At 35.6% G+C, this 13054-nt stretch overlaps 1 protein-coding gene across 1 annotated transcript in view; it reads right to left on the bottom strand.

Moving 5' to 3' along the window:
• Positions 1-13054, bottom strand: part of Cdh12 (cadherin 12) — a 1081833-nt gene that overhangs the window by 453606 nt on the left and 615173 nt on the right. The window lies entirely within an intron of this gene.

The raw sequence follows: 13054 nt of genomic DNA, 5'->3' as shown, positions 1-13054 counted from the left end.
TCTTTTCTATTAAATGCTGATGGGAGGAAAGAAACAGCAAGAAAGGTATCTAAGTATGAAGCAACTGTTTAAATGTAGTGGGGTGTCATCTCATACCTGCTGATTTTCCTCGTTCATCACCCTCCCTTTCTCCCACTTCTCTGTAGCCTCCACTCTCCCACATCCAAAGTCACTAGGTCCCAGGAGAGATCTAAGACTCTGGAAAAGGTCACAGAACTGAGTGTGGAATCCCCAAATGGTTAATTTTTGACAGCTCTCACTTTTGCAGGAGAAAATTATGCAAATAACATAAAAAGAACAGATGAAAAAAGTCATTTGCATGTCTTGAGGGTGAGAAAATTCTCATTGCCAGAAAGGAAACTGACGACTGTCCTCTCACAATAATACTGTGTGACTTATTCAGCCTGCCTTCTCCATGTAGGTCGCAACTGGGACATATGGTATCCCTTGATGTGTGTGTGTGTGTGTGTGTGTGTGTGTGTGTGTGTGTTTAAGGGAGAGGGGGGAAGAGAGAGAGAGGGAGAGAGAGAAGATACAGAGAGAGAAATAGTTCCCTTTGTACTGCAGTAATAGTAATACTCACATGTAGTTTAGAAAACTACCAAATCCATATAACAAAATGTCCCAAACACACAATAGGGGATCTCTTTGCTTTGTACACACAAAATAAACTTTCCCTTTTGATTTTTCTCGTTAATAGACTAACTCTCGTGTTGAAATTTCTTGCTGAAAAAAAACAAAAAACAAAAAACAAAACCTCAAGGGTGTCACTGAATTGCTGTGGATAGGACTGTGTCCCTTTTGGGAGGAAACAGATTTCTAAGGAGAGGTCCCAGAAGGAGGGGTTTCCTTCAGCCTCCTGTGAAGAGGTCTGGTGCTCCCTCAACTGGTGGAGGGTGAGAGCTGAAGGTGAAAAAACACTTGATCGATTCACTTCAGAAGGAAGCAACTTTTGCTACTCTTAAGCAGGAAGCACATTATCCAATTATAGCCAGGCAGTGGAGAGCTCCAGCAGAAAAGAGGCTTCTTAAATCGAAACTAATGCGCCCAGCTCATAAACAGCAAACAGGAACCAGGACTGCTAATTTCTTCACAGCGTTCCAGCCTGGCTTTAACAGGGCACTTACAAGTGATAACGTGGTTACATTTCCTGGCTCTGATGTGTCAGTTGTTCATGCAGTTACTGCACTGTCAAATTAGTCCCATTCTAGTGAACCTTCATTTAAATGGTGGAAAGGCCCTTGGTCCTGTGAAGGCTCCATGCCCCAGTGTAGGGGAACGCCAGGGCGGTAAGGCGGGAGTGGGTGGGTGGGGGCACACCCTCAAAGAAGCAGGGGGAAGGGGTGGGAAGAGGAGGAAACCGGGAAAGGGGATAACATTTGAAATGTGAATGAAGAAAATATCCAATAAAATTATGATCAGAAAACAAAACTTTAAAGACTTAACATTGTTCTTATTTTCCTGAACACTGTTCTTATTTTCCTGAGCCTCGTCTGCCAGCAATTATCATTAAAAAGGTAAGAAGGTGTATTATAAGGAGCTACCATTGCGCCAGCAAAGATGGATTAGCTGAATATTCTAACACCCTTTGCACACACCAAGACTTTCCATTCCAAAAATAAGATCTTTTGCTAATCCATTCCTATAGACAGCGTGTCTTTAGGAGAAGTGAATCTGTGTCTGACCTCTGAATGGTTTTATGAGAAGAACACCACTATTTTATGGGGAGAGTGTGAAGAGACATGAACTGTACGACAGCATGAGTTCCTTCTACGCATTCAACACTTGCCAGAGCCCACGGACTCTGAATGAACTTCAGCTATGGCTTTTGTATATGAAATATCAAGCCTTACACCGTTATCAGCACTTTACTATCTTTTAATTGCTTTTAAACAAGTCATGTATTTATTGAGTGTTTTAGAGGTCAGAGAACAATTTTTAGAACTCAGTTCTTTCCTTCCATCATGTGGATTCTGGGGATCTAAGTCAGATGGTTATACTTGGTTACAAATACCTTTACCAGTGAGCCATTTTGCTGCCCCTCTCCTAATTATGCTGTTAATTAAAGCTCAGAGAATAGAAACAAACTGAAGAGTGCCAAAGAATCAGTACACAGAATATATAGAACTAGAAAAGTTAACGATCTATAAAAATTGAATGAATATTTATAAATTTTCCAGTTTGGAAAACAAGAGTAAATATATACTTTCAATGGGATTAGGAAATTCCTTTGGAATTTTTGTTATAGGTTTTATAACTGAATAAATATTTCATTGCAATAGGTTGTTTTTACTATATTAGGAAATAAATTATCATAAAATAAAATTAAATGAGCCTAAAAGTAAAAATACAAATAAACTAGCCTCCATCTCAAATTTCCAAAAGTTTCATTTTGTTTTTAATTCAGTAGCATATAGCATACTTTGGTAAACAACCAAGCCACCTAAGGCTCAGGTAACATCCCAGGGGAGGGAACATATAACAGTGCCAGAGAATAAGGACCAGAGAAACAGTGAAATCATGTCTTCAAGGTATGATGGGGGGAAGCCACACCAAACAAATATCAAGCACATGGCTGCCTGAAAGCAACACAAAATGAACTGAGAAGAGTGTGAGTGTGTGTGTGTGTGTGTGTGTGTGCGTGTGTGTGTGTGTGTGTGTGTATGTATGAATATATCTGCATATGTAAAAAAAATAATTAAAGAATAAAAGGCCATGACTTGAGAAGCAGTAGGAAGGATACAGGAAGGAACTGTGGGACAGAAAATGAAGAATTTTATGACACTCTAACAAAAAAACAGTAAGAATCTAAAAGGCATGATCATTTTCTTGACTCATCCACATTCTCACATGTAGTCATTAGTTTTAATAGAAAAGTATTTCAAACATGTTTCCTCCTATGTGTATTAACTAGGCCAAATTTAGGGTGATTTATACTATTCAACCTCCCCAAAATGCAAATGTAGTAGCAAATATCAAAAGTGATGCAGAGCTAAAAAATTAATTTCCAGATTGTTTAAGCTGTATCTAGGAGTTTTTTATATAAACCAGACTTAAATATAACCATTTCATCTTTTCTTTGGAGATACTAGACATATTCATAAGATTTTAGAGAAACGTTGTGACCACAGTTTTTAAATATGTCTGATAAAAAATTCTGTCTATAAAGAAATGATCACTCAAATTAATTCAGTCTTTAAACTTTGCCAGTAAGTTTCTTACCCATTATCACATTTTATTCTTACAGGAATCTCATGAAATAGGTTGCCTTTAGTATTTTTTATCATATCTCCATGACAGGAAAATGAGAAATAAAAAGGGCAACTACTTGTCCTTTGGACTTTGGTATTTGATGAGAAAGCCAATGGTCTCCTTTTCAGGGAAGTATTATTGCTTCCCAGTGTCTACTAAATACAGTCATCAGAAACACACTGGAGGAAAAGAGGCATCATAGGTATACACATTCAGCTACTCTTTTTCCCACTTACTTAGGTTTGTCCCCAAAAGTATATTCAATGATCATCATTTAATAAAAAGAAAATTATCCTATGTCAATGGATAAGTTACACTTGATGTGTTCTGGGATTTTTACTTAGATTTCCAACTTGGGTTGCTTGACATTTGCTAATTTTTTTTTTTTACTTCTTTAAAAAGAGATTTATTTATTTATTTATGTTATGTATACGAGTACACTGTCACTGTTTTCAGACACACCAGAAGTGGGCATGTGATCCCATGATTACAGATGGTTATGAGCCACTATGTTGTTTCTGGAAATTGAACTCAGTACCTCTAGATGAGCTCTCAGTGCTCCTAAGCACTGAAACATCTCTTCAGCCTCCAATATTGGCTATTATTGGCAAATTTTATTTCCATCTGTAATATGTTTCAATGATTTTCCAAATGTTGGTTCAAAATACTTGTATTAATCTTAAGTTGCCCTATGACTTTATATTCAAATGGTACTTCCTTGTAATTTTTTTGTGGCTTTAATAAGGAGGAAATAAATCCAAGAGCAATGGTGTTGTTTTAAATATAAAAAGCAAACAAATATTGTACTAACAATGGATCATGTAGCACCTGCAACATAGCTAATACTATCACACATATATTTTGATTACTAACTGGACCTTTCAAGTTATAGCAACTTCTGCTTCAGTCTAAATTACAGAAGCTGAATAGCTATATTTACCAACATTTAAGGGTTATTTCCCATATTATTGAGAATAGCTTCCCTTCTGTGCACTCAAGAGATTCAGAAATGATAAAATTATAGCATGGTAAACAAAAACAAAAACAGAAGAACAAACACTGAATATGCTCTCAGAAGTATTGGACTATGGGCAGAATTTTCCCACTAATAGACTTTATAACCTTCAGATATTTAACAAGCTTTACATTTAATAATTTCAATAGAAAAGTATGATGAAATTAAAGTATATTATCTTTAAGATTTCAGCCACTTTCAAAATACATTATTCAACTAATAATTTGTGATATCCTTTCTACCTCCTGCAGAAATAATCAGGCAGTCAAGAACAAAAGGTTTTATGCAAGCACACAGTTTTTCCTCTCTCACCTTTCCATGCCCCTCACAATTTAATTGATTTATACTATAAATAACATAACAAGCATATTTTGATTTCATAGTTCAAAGTAATTAATGAATCAGCCATGAGTTGTGGATTTCATGTTTTACAAAAAGTAAGTGAAAAAAATCAGGATTATGAATATTCTTTAACAGTGTTTAAACAATTATAATGTTTTTCTTCAAGAGGATTTAGTTGATCTTACCTAATGCAGTCAATTCTTACTTGTATTTTTCCACATTTATTGTTATGATCAAAAAAAAAAAAAAAACCTGAAGAAGCCGGGTAGTGGTGGCACATGCTTTTAATCCCAGCACTTGGGAGGCAGAGACAGGTGGACTTCTGATTTCAAGGACATCCTGGTCTACAGAGTGAGTTCTAGGACAGCCAGAGCTACACAGAGAAACCCTGTCTCCAAAAACAAAACAAACAAACAACAAAAAGAAAAACCCTGAAGACATATTGAATAAAGTGACTAATGATTAACCTAAAATGGACATATATATAGAAAGACTACTATGACTAGTTTAAACTATCTTTTTAAATTCATACTAAAATTATAGAATACTGAATAATTAAAATAAAAATGACTTTTCAGGAATAGTTTTTATTGGCAGTTTTAACCTTTCTTGTTATCTCACAGTTATTATATTTTGTATTTTTAAATATACTTATTATCTCTAAGTAAAATGAAAAAATATTTGGGAATAACATATAATTTTGAATTCATTCAGATTCAATGAACATTGTGATGACTTTAAAAATATTACTACAAAGAAACTTCCATACAAATTTTCTTGAATAAGAAAAAATCAATTAATAGCTGCACATTAGAATACATGCATGTACAGTTTTTGTTTTCAAAACAGTGTACCCTTTGTACTGGCTAGTTTTGCTTGTCAACTTGATACAAGCTGGAGTTATCACAAAGAAAGTAGCCTCCCTTGAGGAACTGCCTCCACGAGATCCAGCTCTAAGGTATTTTTCTCAATTAGTGATCAAGGATGAGAGGGTCTATTGTGGGTGGTTCCATTCCTGGCTGGTTCTATAAAAATGAAAGCAGAGCAGCACTAGGAAGCAAGCCAGTAAGCAGCATCCCTCCATGGCCTCTGTATCACCACCTGCCTCCAATTTCCTACCCTGTGTGAGTTCCTGTCCTGACTTCCTTTGGTGATGAACAGCAATGTGAATGTGTAAACTGAATAAACACTTTCCTTCATCAACTTAACTTGCTTCTTGGTCAATATGTTTTGTGCAGGAATACAAACCCTGACTAAGACACCCTTTTATTTTTCAGACAGAGTGACTTCTTTGGAAGTTGTAAAAACACACAAAAATGTTGACTTATGTAGCTCCTTGATTTACAAATGCTAATTATGTTCCCTAAAAAACAAACAAACAAACAAACAAAAAAATATGCAGGAGAAGGTCTGCAAGTAGCTTCTAAGACTCTGCCCCTAGTTGGTTCTGACTGGTAAATAAATATGCCAGCAGCCTATAGCTGGGGAGGACATACAGAGGCAGGATTTTAGGATAACTGGGACACTGGACAAAGAGGAGAAGAGTGAGATCCATCATGCTGAGAGAGAATGGAACAGAGAGACATAGTTGCCATGTGAAGGAGCTGAAGTGCACCCAGAGGACTGCCCAACTGGGTTTAGAGCAGCCAAGATAGAACACAGAATGAGTAAGTAACAACTTGGGATGAACAACTTGGAAGTTAGGCAGTGACCCTGCTATTGTGCTATTTAAAGCATATTAAAATACAAAGACTGTGTGTGTTTTTCACTTAGAGGACATAAACCATTGGGGCAGGTAGCAATTTTGAGCCAGGTTTTATCAATTAGACTTATTAGCACTACAAACTTAAATGTGCAAAGATTTCTAAGTTTAAATATGATTACGATTACCAGAGGATTCTGTTGCTGACTTAACAAGCCTAGAGTGTCAATAAATCTTATACATTTAAATAGCTTGATTCCTCTTTTTAAAACTCAGCTTAATAACAATGCTTTTAAATTCTTTTTTATTAGATATTTTCTTTTTTTTTTTACATTTCAAATGTTCTCCCTTTCCTGGTTTCCTGTCTGAAGTACCCCCTTTTCCCTCCTCTGCTCCCCCTGCTCACCAATTCACTCTCTCATACTTCCTGGCCCGGGCATTCCACTACACTGGGGCATAGAACCTTCACGGGACTCTTTGGTTGGTGTTTTCCATCCCTGGGGAGATCTGGGGGTACTGGTTAGTTCATATTGTTGTTCCTCCTATGGGGCTGCAAACTCCTTCAGCTCCTTGGGTCCTTTCTCTAGCTCCTTCATTGGAGACCCTGTACTCAGTCCAATGGATGGCTGTGAGTCTCTACTTCTGTCTTAGTCAGGCACTGGCAGAAGACAGCTATATCAGGCTCTTGGTGGAAGGCACTTGTTGGAATCCACAATAGTGTCTGGGTTTCATGGTTGTATATGGGCAGGATCCCAAGGTGGGGCAGTCTCTGGATTGTCATGCCTTCAGTCTCTGCTCTACACTTTGTCTTTGTAACTCCTCCCATGGGTACTTTGTTTCCCCTTCTAAGAAGGATTGAAGTATCCATACTTTGTTCTTCCTTTGTCTTGAGTTTCATGTGGTTTGTGGATTGTATCTTGGATATTCAGAGTTTCTGTGCTACTATCCACTTATCAGTGACTGTATACCATGTGTGTTCTTTTGTTATTGGGTTACCTCACACAGGATGATATTCTCCAGATACATCCATTTGCCTGTGAATTTCATGAAGTCATTATTTCTAAAAGCTGGGTAGTACTCCATTGTGAAAATTTATCATGTTTTCTGTATCCATTCCTCTGTTGAAGGACATTTGCTTCTTTCCAGCTTCTGGCTATTATAAATATGGCTGCTATGGACATAGTGGAGCATGTGTCCTTATTACATATTGGAGCATCTTCTGAGTATATGCCCAGGAGTGGTATAGCTGGGTCCTCAGGTAGTACTATGTCCGAATTTCTGAGGAACTACCAAACATCCCTGACCTCAAGCTACTACAGAGCAATTGTGAAAAAGAAAACTGCATGGTATTGGAATAGTGACAGGCAGGTAAATCAATGGATTAGAACTGAAGACTCAGAAATGAACCCACACACCTATGGTCACTTGGTCTCTGACAAAGAAGCTAAAATCATCTAGTGGAAAAAAGACAGCATTTTCAACAAACGGTGCTACCTCAATTGGTGGTTAGCATGTAGAAAAATGCAAATCAATCCATTCTTATCTCCTTGTACAAAGCTCAAGTACAAGTGGATCAAGGACCTTCATGTAAAACTAGATACGCTGAAACTAATAGAAATGAAAGTGGGGAAGAACCTCAAGCATATGGGCACAGGGAAAGTTTCCTGAACAGAACACCAATAACTTATGCTCTAAGATCAAGAATTGACAAATGGGACCTCATAAAATTACAAAGCTTCTGCAAGGCAAAGGACACTGTCAATAGGACAAAATGTCAACCAACAAATTGGGAAAACATCTTAACCTACCCTACATCTGATAAAGGGTTAATATCTAATATATAAAAAGAACTCAAGAAGTTAAGATTCCAGAGAACCAAATAACCCTATTAAAAATTGGGGATCTAAACAAAGAATTCTCAACTGAAGAATACCCAATGGCTGAGAAGCACCTAAAAAATGTTCAACATCCTTAGCCTTCAGGGAAATGCAAATCAAAACAACCCTGAGATTCCACCTCACACCAGTCAGAATGGCTAAGACATCAGAAGCTAGCTAGGTTGTGGAGAAAGAGGAACAGTCCTTCATTGTTGGTGGGATTGCAAGCTTTTAAATTCTATTTTTTTTTTTGTTTTTGTTTTTGTTTTTCGAGACAGGTTTTCTCTGTATAGCCCTGCCTGTCCTGGAACTCACTCTGTAGACCAGGCTGGCCTCAAACTCAGAAATCTGCCTTCCTCTGCCTCCCAAGTACTGGGATTAAAGGTGTGTGCCACCAAGATATTTTTTTTAAATTCTTTACTACCATTATATGCTTATTAGATTCATTGATCACAATGAGTAACAAACAACTGATATTATCAAGTCCTTGCAAAGATGTAAAACTCCAAGCATTGTCATGTTGAAGAGAACAAAAGGGTACATTTAAGTTGAAACTATATTTTGGTAATTTCTTAAGGAGTTAAACTTGTCATTATTATATAACTTAGTGAGCTCTCCTGAATTCATCCTTCCAAATAAAAGAAAGCATGCATTTATACACATACTTTTACATATAATTGTTTGAGGATTCATAAGTGTTCCCAAGCTGAAAATCGTTCACATAACCATCAAGAGAGGAAGAGATGAGCTGTATTACTTTCCTAGACTGGAATACGTCTCTAGAGTCAGACACATGAGGAAACTGACACGTGCTTGAAAACTGGATAATGATCTAGTTACTTTGTTTAGGAGAAGTCAGAAATAAACATTGCTATAATACACTATTTACGTAAAATTAAAAACTATGTATATTATACATATTTCATAATGATAGACTTAACGGTACTTAGGACAGTGTGACAGATAGGAGAGGTATATAGAAACCTTTTAAGATGATAGAAATTTCCAATCTACTACTTATGGAGGTGGCTGTAAAGATGTTATATTATTTTAAGATACATGTAAATTTTTACTTAAATGTATATACATCTTACTTGGGTGTGATTCTTAATAATAAATAAGGAAAACTGCCTTTTTTTCCTATTCCATCGTTAATAAAGTGTCACAATATTTAAAATATTAATATTTCCTATTGTCCATAATAATCTAAAACAACTTACATGTCTTCTTTCAATTTTCTTTTTTATAATTTTTTATTTTGCATTTATGTTTGTGTGAGTGTGTGTATGTGTGTGTGTGTGTGTGTGTGTGTATTTGTGTGTGTATAAGTAATGTAAGTGCAGTTGCCAAAGGAGACAAGCGGAGGTATCAGACCCCTGGAGGTATATTTACAGCCAGTGGTGAGCTACCTACTGTAGGCTAGGTTCCAAACTCTGATCCCAATAAAGACCAGCAAATTATCTTAAACTGTGAAACCATCTTTCCCGGCCTAATCACTTCATGTTTTCTAAAGAAACCTTATGGAATAGGGGATAAAATTACATGCTTTGTATTTCTAATGGTTTCTCAAATTGTACAAAGCATTTTACATTCAATCACAGTTTAAGACAACTTTAAAGTTAATGTCCTACTACCTATCCAGATAATAGTTTAGTAAAATTTTATATAGGGGAATAAATGCCATCTCAGTTTAAAATATAAGGGCTGTGAAATGCTTAATGACTTCCTGATACATATATCATCGTCCATTTGTTTTTAGCTTTATACATCTTGTACTAAAACATCACCCTAGCATAGCTTCAACATTTAATTTACAGCCAGTGATATTATATTATCAAAAAACAAATGTGTTTTCTGTGGTTCTAACTGGATTTGACAGACTGCAAGATTAACACAACTTGTGTAGCATCATAGGATTGATCTAGTTACAGATGGCTAACAAAGGATATGTCTTGTTATTTACTTGTTTATCAAATAAAATGCTTTACTGAGACCTTTATTTTATTACTGAGACCTTTGATGATGCTTTTAACTCCTTGTGCATGTGATGGTTCACTCCCCACTCATGTGCACCTACTGTAATGCCGTTTCTTCTCCTGTCAACTGTTTCTTTCCAGCACTTCACAAATGTCAATAATTTGCTGCCACATTATAGGAAATATCATTTATCTGCTCCATTGACCCTGCTTTCCTTGTTAAAATAATTTAAGTCTCTACAATTAGGTGAAGTTGCACTTATCCCAGGATGCTTTGAGGAGCCTGAAAAACACTTTCACAAATACTCAGTAAGGACAGGACGGTGCTGAAGACAACACAGATTTTGATGTTTACTTCCCAACACTCAAGCAACACAACAGAATGATACCTAGAAATCCTTCATCCTTAGCTCAGTTGTTCAAGTCAGATTTGACTCATTTTCTTCCATTGATAATGTATAACAAAATATGGTTAGATAACTCATAACAACAAGGAATTCAAAGCTTTAATGAGGAATGTAAAAAATATAAGGACTTATTAGATATTGACTATAAATCTAATGAAAGTTTTCAAGTTAGTGACCTGTGTTTGATCTCTAGAATCCAGGGTGTAAGAAAATAAATATTTTATTTATTTATTTATTTATTTATTTATTTATTTATTTATTTATTTAATGTAAGAACACTGTAGCTGTCTTCAGACACACCAGAAGTGGGCATTGTGAGCCACCCTGTGGTTGCTGGGACCCGACCTCAGGACCTTCGGAAGAGCAGTTGGTGCTCTTACCCGCTGAGCCTTCTCTCCGATGCCAATCATATTATGAGACTGTCTTGGGATATGTTTATTCTTTGGAATCTTTAGATAGCCTGTATTTAAGGTTGAGGTTGAAAGTGGTTTTTTTGCTTTTGTTTTTGTTTTTTTGTTTGTTTGTTTGTTTGTTTTAAGATCACAGTAAATGATGGTTTTCCAGGAAAAAAAAAAGAAAGAAAGAAAGAAAGAAAGGAAGAAAATAAATAGCGCCGGGCAGTGGTAGCGCATGTCTTTTATCCCAGCGCTTGGAAAACAGAGGCAGGTGGATTTCTGAGTTCAAGGCCAGCCTGGTCTACAGAGTGAGTTCAGGACAGCCAGGAGAACACAGAGAAACCCTGTCTCAAAGAAACAGAAAAAAAAAGAAAAAGAAAAGAAATAGCAACAGTTGTCTCTGATCTCTGCATGAATACCATGGCAAATGAATGCCTACACACACACACACACACACCACCCAAAATAATAATAATAATAATAATAATAATAATAATAATAATAATAAATGACAGCTACTTTATACAATGTATAAGCCTAAATAAAAGTAACCCTGAGTTGTAAAGATTAAGTATTATTTGGATATAATAAGTAGTATAACTTTCTTATATTATGAACCCCCAAATATTCTGATTTAATTTTAATAATTTTCATGAAAAATGTGACTAGTATACTCTCCACTTTTGGAATAATAATAAAAATATGAGTCTGGCTGGAAAACTCAAGGAACAATTTAATATTTTAATCAAAGGTCAGCCATGGTGGCTACTATTTTAAGTCAAGCACTCAGAGGGTAGAGGTAAACAGATCTCTGTAAGTTCAGGGTCAGCTTGATCTAAGTAGTGAGTTCCAGGCCAGCTAAGGTTAATATGATAAAAACCTTTCTCATAAAATTGTTTATCAATATTTAATAAAAAAAGGATATATGTGTAAGTGTATACATTTGTCTCTGTAGAGGAGTGTACATTAATTATACAGTTCTTAATGAAGTAATATCATGTGTTCAACCATTTCTTATCATTGTACCTAACTAAAAGTGCTAATATGAATTTAATATTAATAGATGTATTATAAAAGCTTCATAAATGAATTCATCTATTAACATGTTTTAAGACATATTTTCATTTGGAAAAATTGTATACCAGCATGAAAAGCTGATTACATAATATATGCACATACATATATTTCTAAGAATGATAAACTTGGTTTTGAAGTTTTTGAAAATTTGCATGTGTGTTGTTTGTAAGTATTTGCTCCGGAAAATGAATGAAAGTATGAGTTACAGTTTGGTAATCTCTTTCTTTGGCAGGGAAATCTCACCCTCCTTTATGTCTTCAAATATAGAGCAAGGAAGAGGAACGTCAGAGTGAGCTATTCTACCTGAAGAATGCCTGCCTCCTGTTCGCTTTTGTTCTTAGAGTAAATAGTGGCTGTCTCCCTGGCAGCTTTAAAGACCTTTACCACTAGGGTGTACTCTTGATACCTGTGCCTCATGCATGGTCATATCTCTTTATTTTACACTCTATTTTCTTATGGGAAAATCAGGAAAATGTAAAATGAGTTTTAATCCCACAGGGAATCACAAACTGCTCTAAAGTAGTTGGGCTTTGAAGAAACCATAGTCATTAACACATACATGCTTGAGTGTAATATTTTTTCTGTTCTTTCTACCCTTCCTGATCTTTATTTGTTACAGGGATGGAATCATGTTGAGACTTGGAGCAGAAATAGGTAAAAGAGAACATTTATTAGTTATATATATTTTATTTCAGACTTATTGGATAATACATGACATACTCAGTTTTGTTATTCATCAATGTTCATTTACTGCAGAACTATAACAAAAAAAAATGAGCATTTTATTCCTAAAACTATCTAAATCTTCTGAAAGCAACTACATACATATTACACATTATAGCTGAAAATCTACTTCTGACCCACTACTTATATATTATTTTAATTTGCTCAAATGAAAATGTAATTATATTTTCCTGTTTACTTTTCATCCCAACAACTCTTCCCATGTATGCCCTTGCCCTCTCTCAAATTCATGGGCTCTTTTCATATATATATATATATATATATATA

This window comes from Mastomys coucha, unplaced genomic scaffold, assembly GCF_008632895.1.
Source record: "Mastomys coucha isolate ucsf_1 unplaced genomic scaffold, UCSF_Mcou_1 pScaffold8, whole genome shotgun sequence".
Lineage (NCBI taxonomy): Eukaryota > Metazoa > Chordata > Mammalia > Rodentia > Muridae > Mastomys > Mastomys coucha.
The sequence above is the reverse complement of the archived record's forward strand: the minus strand, read 5'-3'. Positions and strand labels throughout refer to the sequence as shown.